This window comes from Antechinus flavipes, chromosome 4, assembly GCF_016432865.1.
Source record: "Antechinus flavipes isolate AdamAnt ecotype Samford, QLD, Australia chromosome 4, AdamAnt_v2, whole genome shotgun sequence".
Taxonomy (NCBI): Eukaryota; Metazoa; Chordata; class Mammalia; order Dasyuromorphia; family Dasyuridae; genus Antechinus; species Antechinus flavipes.
The window spans coordinates 181,086,139-181,101,406 of NC_067401.1; the positions used below are offsets into that span (position 1 = coordinate 181,086,139).

General features: G+C 34.2%; 1 pseudogene; it reads right to left on the reverse strand.

Moving 5' to 3' along the window:
* Positions 1-560: 560 nt before the first annotated feature.
* Positions 561-15,268, reverse strand: part of LOC127561408 (polypyrimidine tract-binding protein 1-like) — a 33,800-nt pseudogene continuing 19,092 nt past the window's right edge.

A 15,268-nucleotide genomic window follows, 5' to 3' on the forward strand; every position in this document is an offset into this window, starting at 1 on the left:
TTTCTTGTTAATACATTATGATAGTTCCCCACTCTTTCCCCAGTACCCTCCCTGTCAAAAGTATTTAAGGCACAGGATAGAAGAATCCATAATTAGAAGCATGATCCCCAATCCAGGATTGGATGGATTAGGGAAATTATCCCATTCTTTGCAATATTCTGACTTTCAGTTATCACACAATTCTTTGGAATCTTTAAAGGTTTGACTGGGTAAAGAAAATTAAAAGGTATCAATATGAAACCTGAAAATTTACTATGTTTTTTTAGAGGGTAGGAAGAAAAATTCTAAAGCCGTTTCCAAAAAGCATAAACTTAAGGTGATTTTTCATCATGGAACTTTTCTACAATCACTAAGAATGCTATTTCAACCACCTCAAGGTGAGATAAATGGGCAGGATACCAATAATACCTGCTGTATATATCCGGCATAACTTCTGCCTTTCTGTATGTAGGATCTGGTTTCCCTCTCACATTTGCTTTTTCTTAGGCTGCCAGACTCTTTGTTCCAAATGTTTATGGAATCTTGTAAGATTCATTCTCTGTCTTGTACCTTCCCAAATTTTAAGTGAGAGTGTTTGATAAGGACACACAAAGGTGATGGTTCATTCATCATGTTTATGAGGATCAATAAGGGACTAAATGACCTCTTTCATTATGCCCATCTTTATCAGACCCATCTTAGTCCTTTGGAAAGAACTTGAATACTTTAACAAGTCCCCCATTATTGGAGAACAATATTTTAAGTTCTTCTTTAGCTATAGAAGGTAGTGTTTTAGGAAGATGTAGGATAATAGATGGAGAGAAGACATTTTAAAAGTTTTTTGAATCCTGGTTTCTTGAAACAATGGATGAATGAGTTTCCAAAGTCTTTAGTAAAACCTCAGTCTTCTCTTTCATGAGGAAGCTGAACTGTACTTGAAAAGAGTAATTCTGATTATGGCTTGCCATTTAATTCTGTCCTATTTAGTTTCTGTCCATTTAGATGCCTCATGGCAAGCTAAAGCAGATTTCCATCTGCTAGCTGAATTAAGGAATTATTTTTTTTTATTGAATAAGATTTCCACTCACTGGATATTACCATAAATAGCTACAGGAATAAAGAGACATTGGGTTATAATCTTTCTAGGTTTAAATTGCTAACCATCAAGACAGAATTCCTGCTTCTGTGAAGTCAGGATCGTAATTTTCCCAGCTGCAACTGCAGCAGCAGCTGCTGATGGAATGGCAAGGGTTCCATAAACATTTGGAACCAACAGTCCTGTAGCCTGAGAAACTGCAAATGCGAGAGGGAAAATCAGCTCCTACATACAGAAAAGCAGAAGATAAGCCAGGTGCACCAAAAGATATTGCCATAGTCTGGTTAAAAGAAGGCTAGTTGTCTCCAGATGGCAGATCTGGGTCAGTGTAATCTCTATTTTTTCATTGTATTTCACATTGAGGCTGGTGAGTTTAGCGAAGCCAGCGTATAATATGCAGCAGGCATTGTTGGTATCTTGCCCATCAAGAGACAATTTAGGATGCTGGTTACTCACAGATACTATAATATAACCTGAAACTTGTTGTTTTTGATGAAGATATTATTTTCAGTACTATACCAAACTTAGAAAAAATCTAGTGCAAAATATCCAAAATGACTGAATAGAAGAAATTTTCTATGATTCAAAACTGGACTCTGACTAGCTGTTGCCATTCCTTCATCAGCTGCTACAGCAGAGATAGAAAAGAACGAATTTCCTGACTGAACAGAGCTTACAACTTGAAGTACTGTCTAGGCAGGTGCATGGTTTGGAAGTCTATCTTAATCTTGATTTAAGGAACAGAAGTCACTATGGTATAGTAACTTAGCATAGTGTTTGAAGTTTCTTCTGTGTTCATTTCAAGGAAAGCCTGGATTTTGCTTTTCAACATTGGGAGATTGCCAATTGGTAATATCAGGGAAATAATCTCAGCTTTTGTAATGTCACCCTCCTACCAAGTAAAATTATTAATATAGGAAAAAGTGTCAATGGAAAGAATGAATGTAGGAATACCCAACATCCAAGGCCAAGTAACTGACGTTTTTTGGAAAATTTTTAGCTACTCCAGTCTAATTTCAACTCTCTGTGAGATCCTTATATTTTCTCTTATTAAGGAAATTTTCTCACATGTAAGAAATCAGAAGGGTTCTCACTATGTAATCTGAAGAGAAATATTTGTACACAATTCTTTTTGTCTGAGCACAATTAAAAGCAAATATGGTTAGCTCTAAGTAAAATGTGAAGTTGTACATTTATATTTGGCATGTTCATTTTTTTTTCTGAAAGCTATCTTTGTCGCTTGCCTGGCAAAATTCACTTGTGACATTTTCAAAATTCAGTTGCCTCATTTTTATTTTTCTCCTATTTTTTCCCTGACCTGGAGCTATAATTCCATCATTCTCAGATTATACCCAATCCAAAAAACAAAAAGAAAAATTTATCTTAATTCAATTTTCACCTAACATTACTATGCTTTCATCATCACAGAATCATAATAGGAAATTTAGAGCTAGAAGAAGTTTTGATGTCACTTAATCTAATTTTGATTTTATAGATGAGTAAATAAATTTAGACAATTGAATCTAAGATTATAACAGTAAATTATCTTAAAAATCTTAAACCAGGTGTCTAGTGGACATTTTCAATTCGACATGTCTAAAACGGAACTCATTATCTTTATTCAAAACCTTCCCTATTTCCAAAATTCTTTATTATTATTAAGAGTAATAACAACTGTAATCTTAAAAATGTATAATCTAGGAATCATTCTGTACTCCACACTATCTTTTATTGAAACTTCCCATATTCTATCTGTTATCAAGGCTTATTCACCTTTTCTCTCTTCTAATACTGTCATCACTCTAAAACAATCTCTTGTTACCACATGCCTAGATTATTGCAATAGCCTGTTGGTTGGTCTCTGCCATTTCTTATAGAACAATAGCATTCCATTACATTCAAATACCACAACTTATTCAGTCATTGCCCAATTAATGGGCATCTACTCAGTTGCCAATTCTTTGACACCAGGAAAAGAGCTGCTATGAACAATTTTGCACATGTGTGTCCTTTCCCCTCTTGTATGATCTCTTTATGATATAGACCCAATAGTCACACTGCTGGATCAAAGGGTATGCACAATTTTATATCCATAGTTACAAATTGCTCTCCAGAACGGCTTGATCAAGTCATAACTTAGCCAACAATGCCTTAATGTCCCAATTTTCCCTCATTCCTTCCAACATTTATCATTATCTTTTCCTGTGTTCTTAGCAAATTGGATAGGTATGAGATGGTACCTCAGAATTGTTTTAATTTGCATTTTTGAATCAATAGTAGTTTAGAACATATTTTCATGTAACCATAGATGGCTTTAATTTCTTCATCTGAAAATTGTCTGTTCATATCTTTGACCATTTATCTATTGGGTAATGACTTGTATTCTTATAAATTTGACTGAGTTCTTTATTTTGGAAATAAAGCCAATATCAAAAAGACTGGTTGTAAAAATTGTTTCTCACCTTTCTGCTTCCCTTTTAATCTTGGCTATATTTGTTTTGTTTGTGCTAAACCTTTTTATTTAATATAATCAAAATTATTAATTTTTCATTTCATAATGTTTTTTATAATGTTTTCTATTCCTTGTTTAGTCATAAATTCCTCCTTTTCCCAAAGATCTGAGAGATAAACTAAGCCTTGCTATCCTAACTTACTTTCAGTATCACTCTTGATCTAACCATTTTGGAGAACTTGGAAATATGTCCCAAGGGCTACAAAACTTTGTTTATTCTGCTATCCAGCAACACTATTGCTGGGACTATACCCCAAAAAAAATCAGAGAAGAAGGAAAGAACTTAGATGCATGAAAATATTTATAGCAGCTTTTTTGGAGAGTGATTAAAAATTGGGAAATGGATGAACAAGTTGTGGTAATTAATTATGATGGAGTACTACTGTGCTATAAAAAATAATGAGGCAGTGGTTTCAGAAAGCATGGTAAAATCCCTATGAACTAATGCAAAGTATAGTGAAAAAAGTGGTAGATAATCATGCACAGTAACAGCAATATTGTAATGATGATCATGGATTAAAAATATGGCTACTCTGATCAATACAAGACGAGAGAACTAATGATTTCTGAATGCAAATTGAAATGTAATTTTCTCTGTTTTTATTTTTGTTTTGTTTTGCAATATAGCTAAATAAATATGTCTTTCATGATTTCATGTCTATAATTGTTAACATATTTATCTTTTCAGTGACTGGAGTTCAAGTGGGAAAGAGGAGGAAAATCTGGAATTCAAACTTTAAAAAAGAGAAAAAATCTAAAATAAAGAAATAAATTTTGATTTGGATACTGTGAAATTTTAAGACTATTTTCATAATGTTAAAAGCTATCAAGTATTTAATCCCTGTATTTTAAAAAGAAGAATAATAATCACTTACCTTAAGGAAAAAGGGAAAAAAAGAGAAACAGTGTAAAAAAATTTTATTTGTATGCTTGTCAGGTTCCTGGGACTATCTACTAGGGACTATTAGAGAAAGATCATAAAATTTTATTATTCTATTCCATGAAAGAACTAATGAATTGATTTACTAAAAAAAAAAAAAAAAAAAAAAAAAAAAAGAGGGGGGGGATCCTCTCTTTCATTACAAGCACTTCTAGGCAAAGCAGGGAAGATTTAGAAATTTGTTTATAGCACAGCAGTGATTTCTGTGATGATTTATGATTTGAAAATTATGGCATTTCCTAAAATGTGTATATTAAAGTTATATCTTGAAACAACTTAGTCTCAACAGATTCCAGTCTTAAAAATTTTTGCCTCAAGAGGATAACATACAGTACCTTAAGAGATGGTTATCTGTTAGTCTGGAGATTTACAGCAATTAGCTAGTATTTTTTTTTCTTGAAATTTTTATTAAATGATCATTGTCACATCTATGTAGAATTCCAGCATGCAATGATTTTCTTGATTTTTAATGATAAAAGTTTTACACCAAGATGAGGAAGAGAAAAGATGTTCACTGATATTTTTTTCGAGGTCTGGTAAACTTTTATTGCTAACTAAGGTTCTGTTACAATCATTAACATGAAAGTAATAATTATATCCAGCCCTGAGTTGACTCCTACCTGAAATGAAACAGAACTTAGGATGTTATATCTTATTATATCTATATTGAATCATTCTGTGCCCTTAGGCTTAGGTCTGAAGGACCACTTTTCATGCTATTAAACTGTCCTTGCTTCCTTTCAGAGGCAAATGTCTCTAATCAGGGCAAATAAAACTGTTTTATATATACATAGATACATGTGTGCATACACACACACACATGCACACACACACACACACACACACACACACACACACACAATGAATCTTGTTACAATACTCCAGCATCTCTGCACTGCAATAAAATGTGATATCCTTGAAAAATATCAGTATAATGTGGAAATGATTAGACAAAGATGAAGTTTGTGGGACATGGCTATAAATATATTAAATCAGAAACATCTTTGATTGCTTCAGTTATCTTAAAGGAGAGTAACTTATGAACTATCTTATTACCTCAAAGGGAAATTTCCCTTTGTCCACTATGAGAGTGGACATGCAAAATATAAATCTTACCTGGATGCTTTCTCACTTGCTCTTGAAGTTTCTTAAAGAGCTGATATATATTAGAGGTTGCAAATTTTATTTGGGCTGTGGTAATTTTTTGTACAACACCTATTGAATAGGCCAAATCAGATATTATATTTATATCTCCTGGATAATAAGTAAAAGCTAGAATGATTGCATACAATTCATTCTGCTGAGTGGACTGAAAAAGAGTTCTGACTACTCTCTTTATAGTTAAGTCACGAGAATATACTGTGCAAATATTATGTTTGGATGAATCTGTAAAGATAGTTGGTCCTTTAAGAGGACAAGTGTTCTTGTGATGACCGTGTATTTTAAAATCAGCAGGAGGGAAAATCCTCTATCTTTATTTTTTGTGGAGGTGAAAGGGGGAATGGCGATATGAAGTGAGAGCAGTCACCACATGAACCCAGCCAGCAGTGACTCTGCCTCCACCCACCAAAATCGTCTCTACATCATTTCCTATACAACACATCAAAACTTGCACAGAGAGTGGGTGGAGCCATTCTTTCTTCAAACATATATTAATAGAGTATCATCCAATTGCTATTTAACCTCAAGTGCTTGGGACCTCAGTGCATCAACTCGAGCTTCAGCCTATTACATCTCCCATTTTCTTTTGTTTTAGAACACATGCCATCCCTGACTTCTCAGGGAGGTGAGAGCCCCCAAGGGGAGGTGATCATACACCCCCTGACATCTCAGGAAGGGAGATGAAAAGCACAAAGGGAAATTGGGGTTGCTAGCAGGTTCCTGGGCTGAAGAGTCTTATTAGAAACAGGTATGCACAAACCCATCAGCATGGGAGGTATTGCACAAGCACATAGCAACAACACACAGGCTATTAGTGATGACTCTCCCCACACTCAGTGCAGGCTCAATGTAGTGTAACAAACATGAATTGTACACACAAGTAGCGGTATAATAAACAATATAAATCAACATGGTGTTGTAAAAGATTTCCAGAAATCCTAGAAGGAGGGTATGTAAACTACAGTCACACATACACCTTCTTCAGCAGCCAAGAGATAGTCCAAATCCAATCTATTGTTCACTGCTTCACATGTCAGGGAATCCAATGATCCCTCCAAGTTTTTGAAATCCTGCAACAATCCTTTTATGTGTTATTTATGTGATTCCAGCAGATTTTGAAGTCCTGCAACAGTCTTATCATTTCTCAGAAAATCCAATGATTCCTGAGGGTTTTCAAGTCCTACAACAGTCTTATGTCTCAGAGAATCCAATGATTCCTGAGGGTTTTGAAGTCCAACATTTTTCGATGTCCATGAGTCAAATGCCATAACTGCCATGCTCTTTCATTGGTGAGCACACTCAGCAACAGAACCACCTGATGTTTCTTGGGTCTTCTCCTTCGTTTCAAGGGTCTGCTCTGTCTCTCTGCGATGGACAAGGTGAATACAGCTTGTTGGCACCCATCTGATTCCTTCTCCACCTGTAGAGATACAAACAAATCCTCTTCCCTAAGCAGTTAGCCTATCTGGTCCCTTCCATTCATCACTTTCTGGATCTCTCCACATCACCTGGCGATTATCTAAAGATAGTGGGCTGCTTGCACTGGACACTGCCCTTCCAGTGGGTTATAAAACCTGTCTGCTGAAACCAGTGAATCTTTGTCAAAAATCAAGCAGTTAATAGTATAAAGGGCTAGATTTAGAAGTTCTCTAGGGTTACCTGTGGCTCCCCCTTTCTTTTGTTTTTGGAGGAGCATCTTAATGCCTCTGTTTCTTCTCTCTACTATTACCTGTCCTTGAGGATTAAAGGATATGCCAGTGGTGTGTAAAATCTTATACTGTGCACAAAAGTGTGCGAAATGTTTAGAAGTATATGCAGGACCATTGTCTGTTTTTATTGCTTGTGGCACACCCATAATGGCAAATGCTTGTATGAGGAATTCAGTGACCACTAGGGCTGTCTCTTTTGCTGCTGGTATTGCAAAAGTGAATCCTGAAAAGGTGTCTACCACAACATGGATAAAAGACAGGCAACCAAAAGATTTATAATGGGTCACATCCATTTGCCAAATTTCATTGGGTCTCAAACTATGAGAGTTCTTCCCTGGAAGCAGTATAGGAGTGTGGAAAGGAAGGCAAGCCATACAGGCTTTTACTATTCTCCTAGCTTCCTCTTTTGTTATTCCAAATTGTAAACGTAAAGCTCGAGCAGCCTGATGATATGTAGAATGAAATTCCTGGGCTTCTTGGAATAAAGAAGTATTGACCAACATAATTAGAAGGCTATCTGCCTTTGGATTACCATCAAAAATAGGACCTGGAAGTCCACTATCAGAGTGGACATGCAAAACATAAATCTTACTTGGATGCTTTCTCACTTGCTCTTGAAGTTTCTTAAAGAGCTGATATATATTAGAGGCTACAAATTTTATTTGGGCTGTGGTAATTCTTTGTACCATACCTATTGACTAGGCCAAATCAGATATTATATTTATATCTCCTGGATAATAAGTAAGAGCTAGAATGATTGCATACAATTCATTCTGCTGAGTGGACTGAAAAGGAGTTCTGACTATTTATAGTTAAGTCACGAGAATATACTGTGCAAATATTATGTTTGGATGAATCTGTAAGATCCTTTAAGAGGAACTTTAGAAACCTTTTCTTCAAGAATCCATAGCCAATTCTGTAATAGTCTGGTTATCTTTAATGGAGACCCGTGTGTAAAATTTGTAGCCATGGCTAATAAAATTTGCCACTCTGGGATGATCTCACAGCACACATTAGTTTGTGTATTAGTATAAAAAAATGTATATCTTGTCAGGTCTTATCCCAGATAATTGTACTGCTCGCTTAATGGCCTTTAATAAAATTCTAGCCACAAGCTCTGGGTAAGGAGTAAGGTTTTGTTCTGGTTGTGCTGGGAGGTTCACCCACTCTATCACACTGTCTCCTTGATGAAGGACTGCCGTGGGTGTCTCTTTTGTATCAAAAACTGGTATTTCCAAGGGTTTTTGAGTGACTTTTTCAAGAACATTGGATAAAGCCAGTTCAACTTCTCTCAAAGCCTCGAGCTTCTTTTGTAAGCTGATGTGGTGAATTTAAAGCACAGTCTCCCCTTAAAATATCATATAATGGTTGCAATTGATAGGTAGTCAAGCCTAACACTGGTTGCATGCATTGGGGTATCTTCTATCAATTTCTGAAAATCATTTAAGGTATTTAGCTTCTCTGTTCTTAAGGACAGTTTTTGTACTGTAAGCACCTTAGGGTATACTTCATATCCTAAATATTGAAAAGGAGCATGTCTGAATTTTTTTCTGGAGCTATGTACAATTTGTAATTCCTTGATGTTTCTATGGTTTTTTATAGACCTGCTTCTAACATTTGTTCCTCAGGTGCACATCCCAATGTATCATCCATATAATGCAATAACATCACTTTTGGAAATGCTTTTCTTACTGGAGTAAGAGCAGCAGCAATATACATGTGACACATAGTAGGGCTGTTTTTCATTCCCTGTGGCAAAACTGTCCATTCATATCTTTTATAAGGCTCAGCTAAGTTAACGCTGGGCACTGAAAAGGCAAATCTTTTTGTATCCTCCTTATCCACAGGGATAGAATAGAAACAATCCTTAATGTCTATAACCCAAAGAGGCCATTCTCTAGGCAATTGAGTAGGAGATAGAAGTCCAGGCTGAAGAGTTCTCATAGTTTCCATCTGTTCATTTACCTTTCAATCTTAATGGGGCTTTAGGGTTGTCAAGTCTCTTCATTTGGTTCCCTGAACCTCAAACCTGCCACTAACTTCATCATTCAATTCCCTGACTCCTAGGAACCCTAGTCTCATCATTTTGATTCCCTGAATCTAATCTCATCATTTCTACTTTCTTTTCATGTCCTATCCCTCTGGGATAATTCTCTTGGATTATTTCTTGTATTATTGTAGCAAGGTTTTTTTTTTTTTTGGTTACAGCTTTCATCTGGTCCAATTATTCTTATATGTTTTCTTCTTGATCTATTCTCTAGATATGTTGTATTTCTTATAAGATAATTGACATTTTGTTCTCTGTTTTCATTTTTTATATTTTGTTTTGTTATTTCTTGGTCTCTCGTAGCATCACTGGCTCCCCTTGCCCAATTCTAATTTTCAAGAAGTTATTTTCATCTTTAAGACTCTAGTTTTCCTTTTCTGGTTGGTTAACTTTTTTTCATAATCTAGTTTTTCTTGGATGGTTTTTCTTTTTCTTTTTTTTAGTTTTTCCTTAATTTTTCTCATTTATTTTAAAATTCTTTTTTTGAATTCTTCTATAAATTCTCTTTGGACAAGGAACCATTTAACATTACTGTTTTGAGTAAAATAAGCTTTTTTTTTTTTTTTTTTTTACTATCCTCCTCTGAAGATGAACCCTGGTTTTCCCTACTCCCATTGTAAGTTTCTATGGTGGTGTTCCTTCTTCTTTGCTGGTACATTTTTTTAAGATCTGGGAATGATCTTGGAGGTCATTAAGTCTAATCTCTTTATTTAATAGAAGTGAACACTGATACCCAAGGGGTAAAGTAACATACCCATAATTACATAGATGATTAAGTGGCAGAATTAGAATTGGAACTCATATCCCTTTCCATTACATCGCACTATTACTCTGGGATAACTTTCATTGTTAGGAAGAATTTCTTATACCAAGCCCCACTTACATTGCCCTTTGAGGATAAAGTTTAGTTTTTGTTGTTCAGTTGAATTTGACTCTACATACTGGGATTTTCTTGGTAAAGATACTGGAGTGGTTTGCTGTTTCCTTCTCCAGCTCATTCTATAGATGGGAAATCGGAGCAGGTTTAAGTGGCTTTTCTGGGGTCATACAGCTAGTAAGTATCTGAGGTCAGATTTCAATTCACAAAAATGAGTCTTCCTGATTCCAAGCCCAGTGCTCTCTCCCCAGTGCCATCTAGTTGCCCCAAACTATAAATAGTCCTTTAAATACTTGAAAACAGCTATCTTCTACATCCTTCCCATTTCTCCAACCAGCTCTTCTAGCTAAACATACCTATTTTCTTTTTTAAAAAAATTATTTCAATAATTTATTTCTTTTCAATTGTTTTGAGTTCTAAATTCTCTCTCTCTCTCTCTTTTTTTCTCTCTCTCTAGCCCCTTCTCTACCTACTGAGAAAGCGAATCTTATGGCATTGCTCTTATTTCCTTTAACTGAATCTTATAGGGCTTGATCTTCAGTGCCTTCTCCAATTTGGGCTTTCTTTTGGACCTGTTTGCCTTTACCAATATCCTTTTTAAAATTTGATGCCCAGAATGAAGCATCATAAATACTCTATGTGTAATGTATCCAGGACAGAGTATCACATCTTTCATTTGGAATTCCATGCATTTCTGTGTATCTTAGGGTCACAAAGCTTATTTGATTGCCTTAGCACACCATTGATTCCTTCAGCTAGAATTTCCCTAACATTCCTAGAGTTTCCCTCAAGTGATCTGTCCAGCATGCCTCTCTTATCATATACTTGTGATATGGCCATTCATATGTATACCATCTCCTCTAATTAGCATATGAGTTCTTTTGGAATACTTCATTTAAAAAATGTGTTTTCCTTGCTCTTACCACACTGCTTAACAAGCAAGCACTTAATGAATTCTTTTATGCTAATCCATCCTTTCTTTCATAGATTCTATCACCATTGTAATCTATTACTACCATCATCATAGAACTTCTGCATCTTCAGCATAATCTCAAACAACTTTAAGTGTTCAAAAATGCAAAAAGTGTTTGGGTGGTTGACAATCACAAATTTGTTCCATCTGAAATCTTGAAATGCAGAAATGTGCAGAGTAGTCATAATTAATGTGTCCAGTGTGACAAGTGGTGATAGTAGATGCAAATACATAGAAGCAGGAAAGGCCAACATGAAGCTAAAACATTGTGACTATAGCAATTTGACTGAAGTGTGAAGTTATTGAATGGTAGAAGAGTGAAATAAAGCCAGAATAGTCTATTGGAGCCAGAATGTCACCTTCTATAGGTGATAGAGAGCTGAAAGTTGATGAGCAGAGAAATAACATAGTAAATAATGTATTGGAAACTTGACAATTAACTAAATGACAGATGAGATAGAATTGCTAAAATTGAGAGAGAAAAGCTAAAATTGAAGTTTTGAAATGAGGTAAATAAAAAGACATTGGTAGCATCAACAGAAATTGGGAACTTAGGAAGTGAGATATATTTAGATGGAAGTTCTTAGAGAAAAATTCACAATTCTAGTTATAGCTCTCTTTGGAAACTTCTGGAGGTAGAGCGGACCTACAGGGAAAATTCAAGATAATCTTCAAACTTCTGATATTTATATTTTTTGCAGAAGAATAAAAAAAATGTTTGGGGAATGGAAAGCTGAATCAACATTCTTCAGTTTTTAAGAACTTTTAAGAAAAGTAGGTTTTTAAAAAAGTAGGTTTCCCAGGAGGACAAAATGAATTGTGTTAAAGATTTTCCCTTTGTCTCAATGGTTTCTGTTGGATTCATTTGTGTAGATGGACAGCAGCTTAATTATCTCTTTAGCTATTTTCTTACCTATACACTGTACATTGTCCCCAAACAAATAACAATAACAACAAAACAGGAAAAACATAAGCAGATGTCTTATAAAGAGATACAGAATCAGGAAAAGCACAGACACTGCATTTCTAGGTTACTTTGACCTTGGCGGGGAAATATTTTACTATCTTCTCTCCTTTATGCCATCTTGTGGCCATATGGTGGAATAACATTGCCCTGATAATTGTTTATGTAGCTTGCTTTATATAGCATTGTAGGATTTCATATTGGAAGTTTCAAGAATGCTACATTGAATAAGTTCATGTCCCAGGTTCAAGATATTACCCAAATTTTGTAGAGTATAGCCAAAAAAAAGTGATTCCTTTATGTGAAAATTAATCTTATCCTTTGCTTTATCAGTTGGAGAATGATTTGTATTTTTACAAATTTGATTCAGTTCTCTATACATTTCAGAAATGAGTCATTTATCAGAGACACTTACAGTAAAGACTTTTTCTCAGCTATCTGTTTTCTTTATAATCCTGATTCCATTGATTTCATTTGTACAAAACCTTTTTATTTTAATATAATCAAAATTATCTATTTTACATTTCATAATGCCTAAAACTCACTTAAACTTCTCCTTTAAGAATTTGAATGCTAAATGTATGTTTAGTATTGATATTGCTTCAACATCTATGGTAAAACTTTTATTTATTTTTATAAAGCTTCTTCTTTTCAAAACACATGCATAAATAGTTTTCAGAATTCACCCTTGCAATTTTTTTCTCCGTCCTTTACCCTTCACTCCCTCCCCTAGAAGGCAAGTAATCCAATATATGTTCTTCTATACATATTTCCACAATTATCATGCTGCACAAGAAAAATCAAATCAAAAGAAAATAAGAGGGAAAAGAAAATACAAGCAAACAACAACAACAACAAAAGTGAAAGATACTATGTTATGATCTACACTTAGTCCCCACAGTCCTCTCTTTAAGTGCAGATGGCTCTATCCATCACAAGACCATTGGAACTGGCCTGAATCACCTCTTAATTGAAAAGAGCCATGTCCATATGAATTGATCATCATATAATCTTGTTGCTATATACAATGTTCTCTTGGATCTATTTACTGCACTTAGCATCAATTCATGTAAGTCTCTTTAGTCCTTTCTGAAATCATCCTGCTAATTGTTTTTTGTAGAATAATAACATTTAACTTTTAGCAAAATGTAGTTTTCTTCCTTATGTCTTTTAGTTAGGTCTATCTGTGCTTTTACTTTGTCTGAGATCAGGACCGCTACCCCTGATTTTTTTTGTTTGTTTTACTTAACAGAAGCATAATAATAGATTTTTTTCCAGTCCCTTATTTTCTTTACTCTTTATGTATCTCTCCAATTCAAGTGTTTTTCTTATAAAAAAACATATTGTAGGATTCTGGTTTTTGATCCATTCTTTTATCTTCTTCCATTGGGTGGGAGAGTTCTTCCATTCACATTCACTGTTATGATTACTAACTGTGTATGTTTCTCCTATTTGTCTTCTCTTCTTTCACCCTCCCCCTCCTTGATAATGTTTTGCTTCTACCATCCTCAATTAACTCTGTGTTCTGTCAGTTCCTCCTTTCCTGCATGTTTACTTAATCTTCCCTTTTACATACAAGGTCTTTTGTACTTCTTCATGTGAAATAATTTATCCCACTGTATCACTCCCTTCTTTGTGTACCAAAGTTCTCCTTTTTTTCCTTTTATTATTTATTTTATTATATATATATAAAGAGAGAGAGACAGACAGACAGAGAGAGACAGAGAGATAGACAGGGACAGAGGTAAAGATCTAAACTCTGTAGATGAAGTAAAATTAATTTTTTTAACCTTATTGTAATTTATAAAATCAGCTTTATAGAAATTATAAAATTCTAGACAACAAAAAGATATAGTTAAAGAAAGAGGTATGAATTGGGCAACCAATAATATTAATTAGGAAATTGTTATTTAATGGAAATATGAAAACATTAAATTGAGCAATAATTGTGCTTTGCACTGATTTCAAAAATATTACACAGGCTAACAGACTAGCATATTAAAATTTTTTAATTTCATTTCATAATGTCATATGAATTATCTTGGTTTTTATGTACGCCTAGAATTTTCAATTAGGCCCAGCCACATTACTAAGGTTAATTAATTAATTCTTTCAGTTCAGTTTATTAATTCTTTCCTATAATGGTTTATCATTCCAAACCATTTGTGTCCTTTAGAATAATTTAGAAATGCAAGCAAATGTTCAATTCTTCTGAGATTTTCTCATATCAACTTCATAAGAGTTTGTCCTACAAAATATCAAGCTAATGGTGGAATACCATTCATAAGATAAAGCATGTTTTCTCATAAATAAAGCAAGTCATTTTAGTCAGATATCTCAGAGGGATACAAAAGAATCGGAGTTTGAATACATTTCTTGGAATGTGTTTAACTTGGTACATCAATAATGTCAAAAATTTTCAGAATCTTAGAGGGGACAGATTTTATTAAATTCATTCAGAAATGAAAAAAAAAAAGATTTCTGAAGGAGGCAAACTTAACTATTTCCCAAAAAGTACTTAGTGTATTCATCTCTTAAAGAAAAAGAAAAATACAAATATTTTCTCCTTAGAAAGCATGACTAAAGAAATCTCATTGAAGGTAGTTTGGTTGATGTTCTGACTTTACTTACTTTTAGTAATTTGAATCTTTTTTTTTTTTACCTTGTGACCCCTCAGCTTGCATAGGATGTTTATCTGAGGTTTTGGGTTTTTTTTGTTGTTTGTTTGTTTGTTTTTAACAAGATTCACTTGAGATATTTCTGATTCACAGATTAGATGTTTTTTTTTTGTCCTTAGTTTGTTTTAAATTTGACTCTTTACCTTCTCAGTGTCAGGCAAATCATTTGTTGCCATAGGGGCCTGATAAACTTTTAATCAGTTTACTACTCTAGGGATTCCAGAAAAGATTGAAGGCCCAGAAAAGAATGTAGAAAAGGATTCCAGATATATTGTTAAATACATCAGAATGAATTGGTGAGTATATACATATATATATATATATATATATAT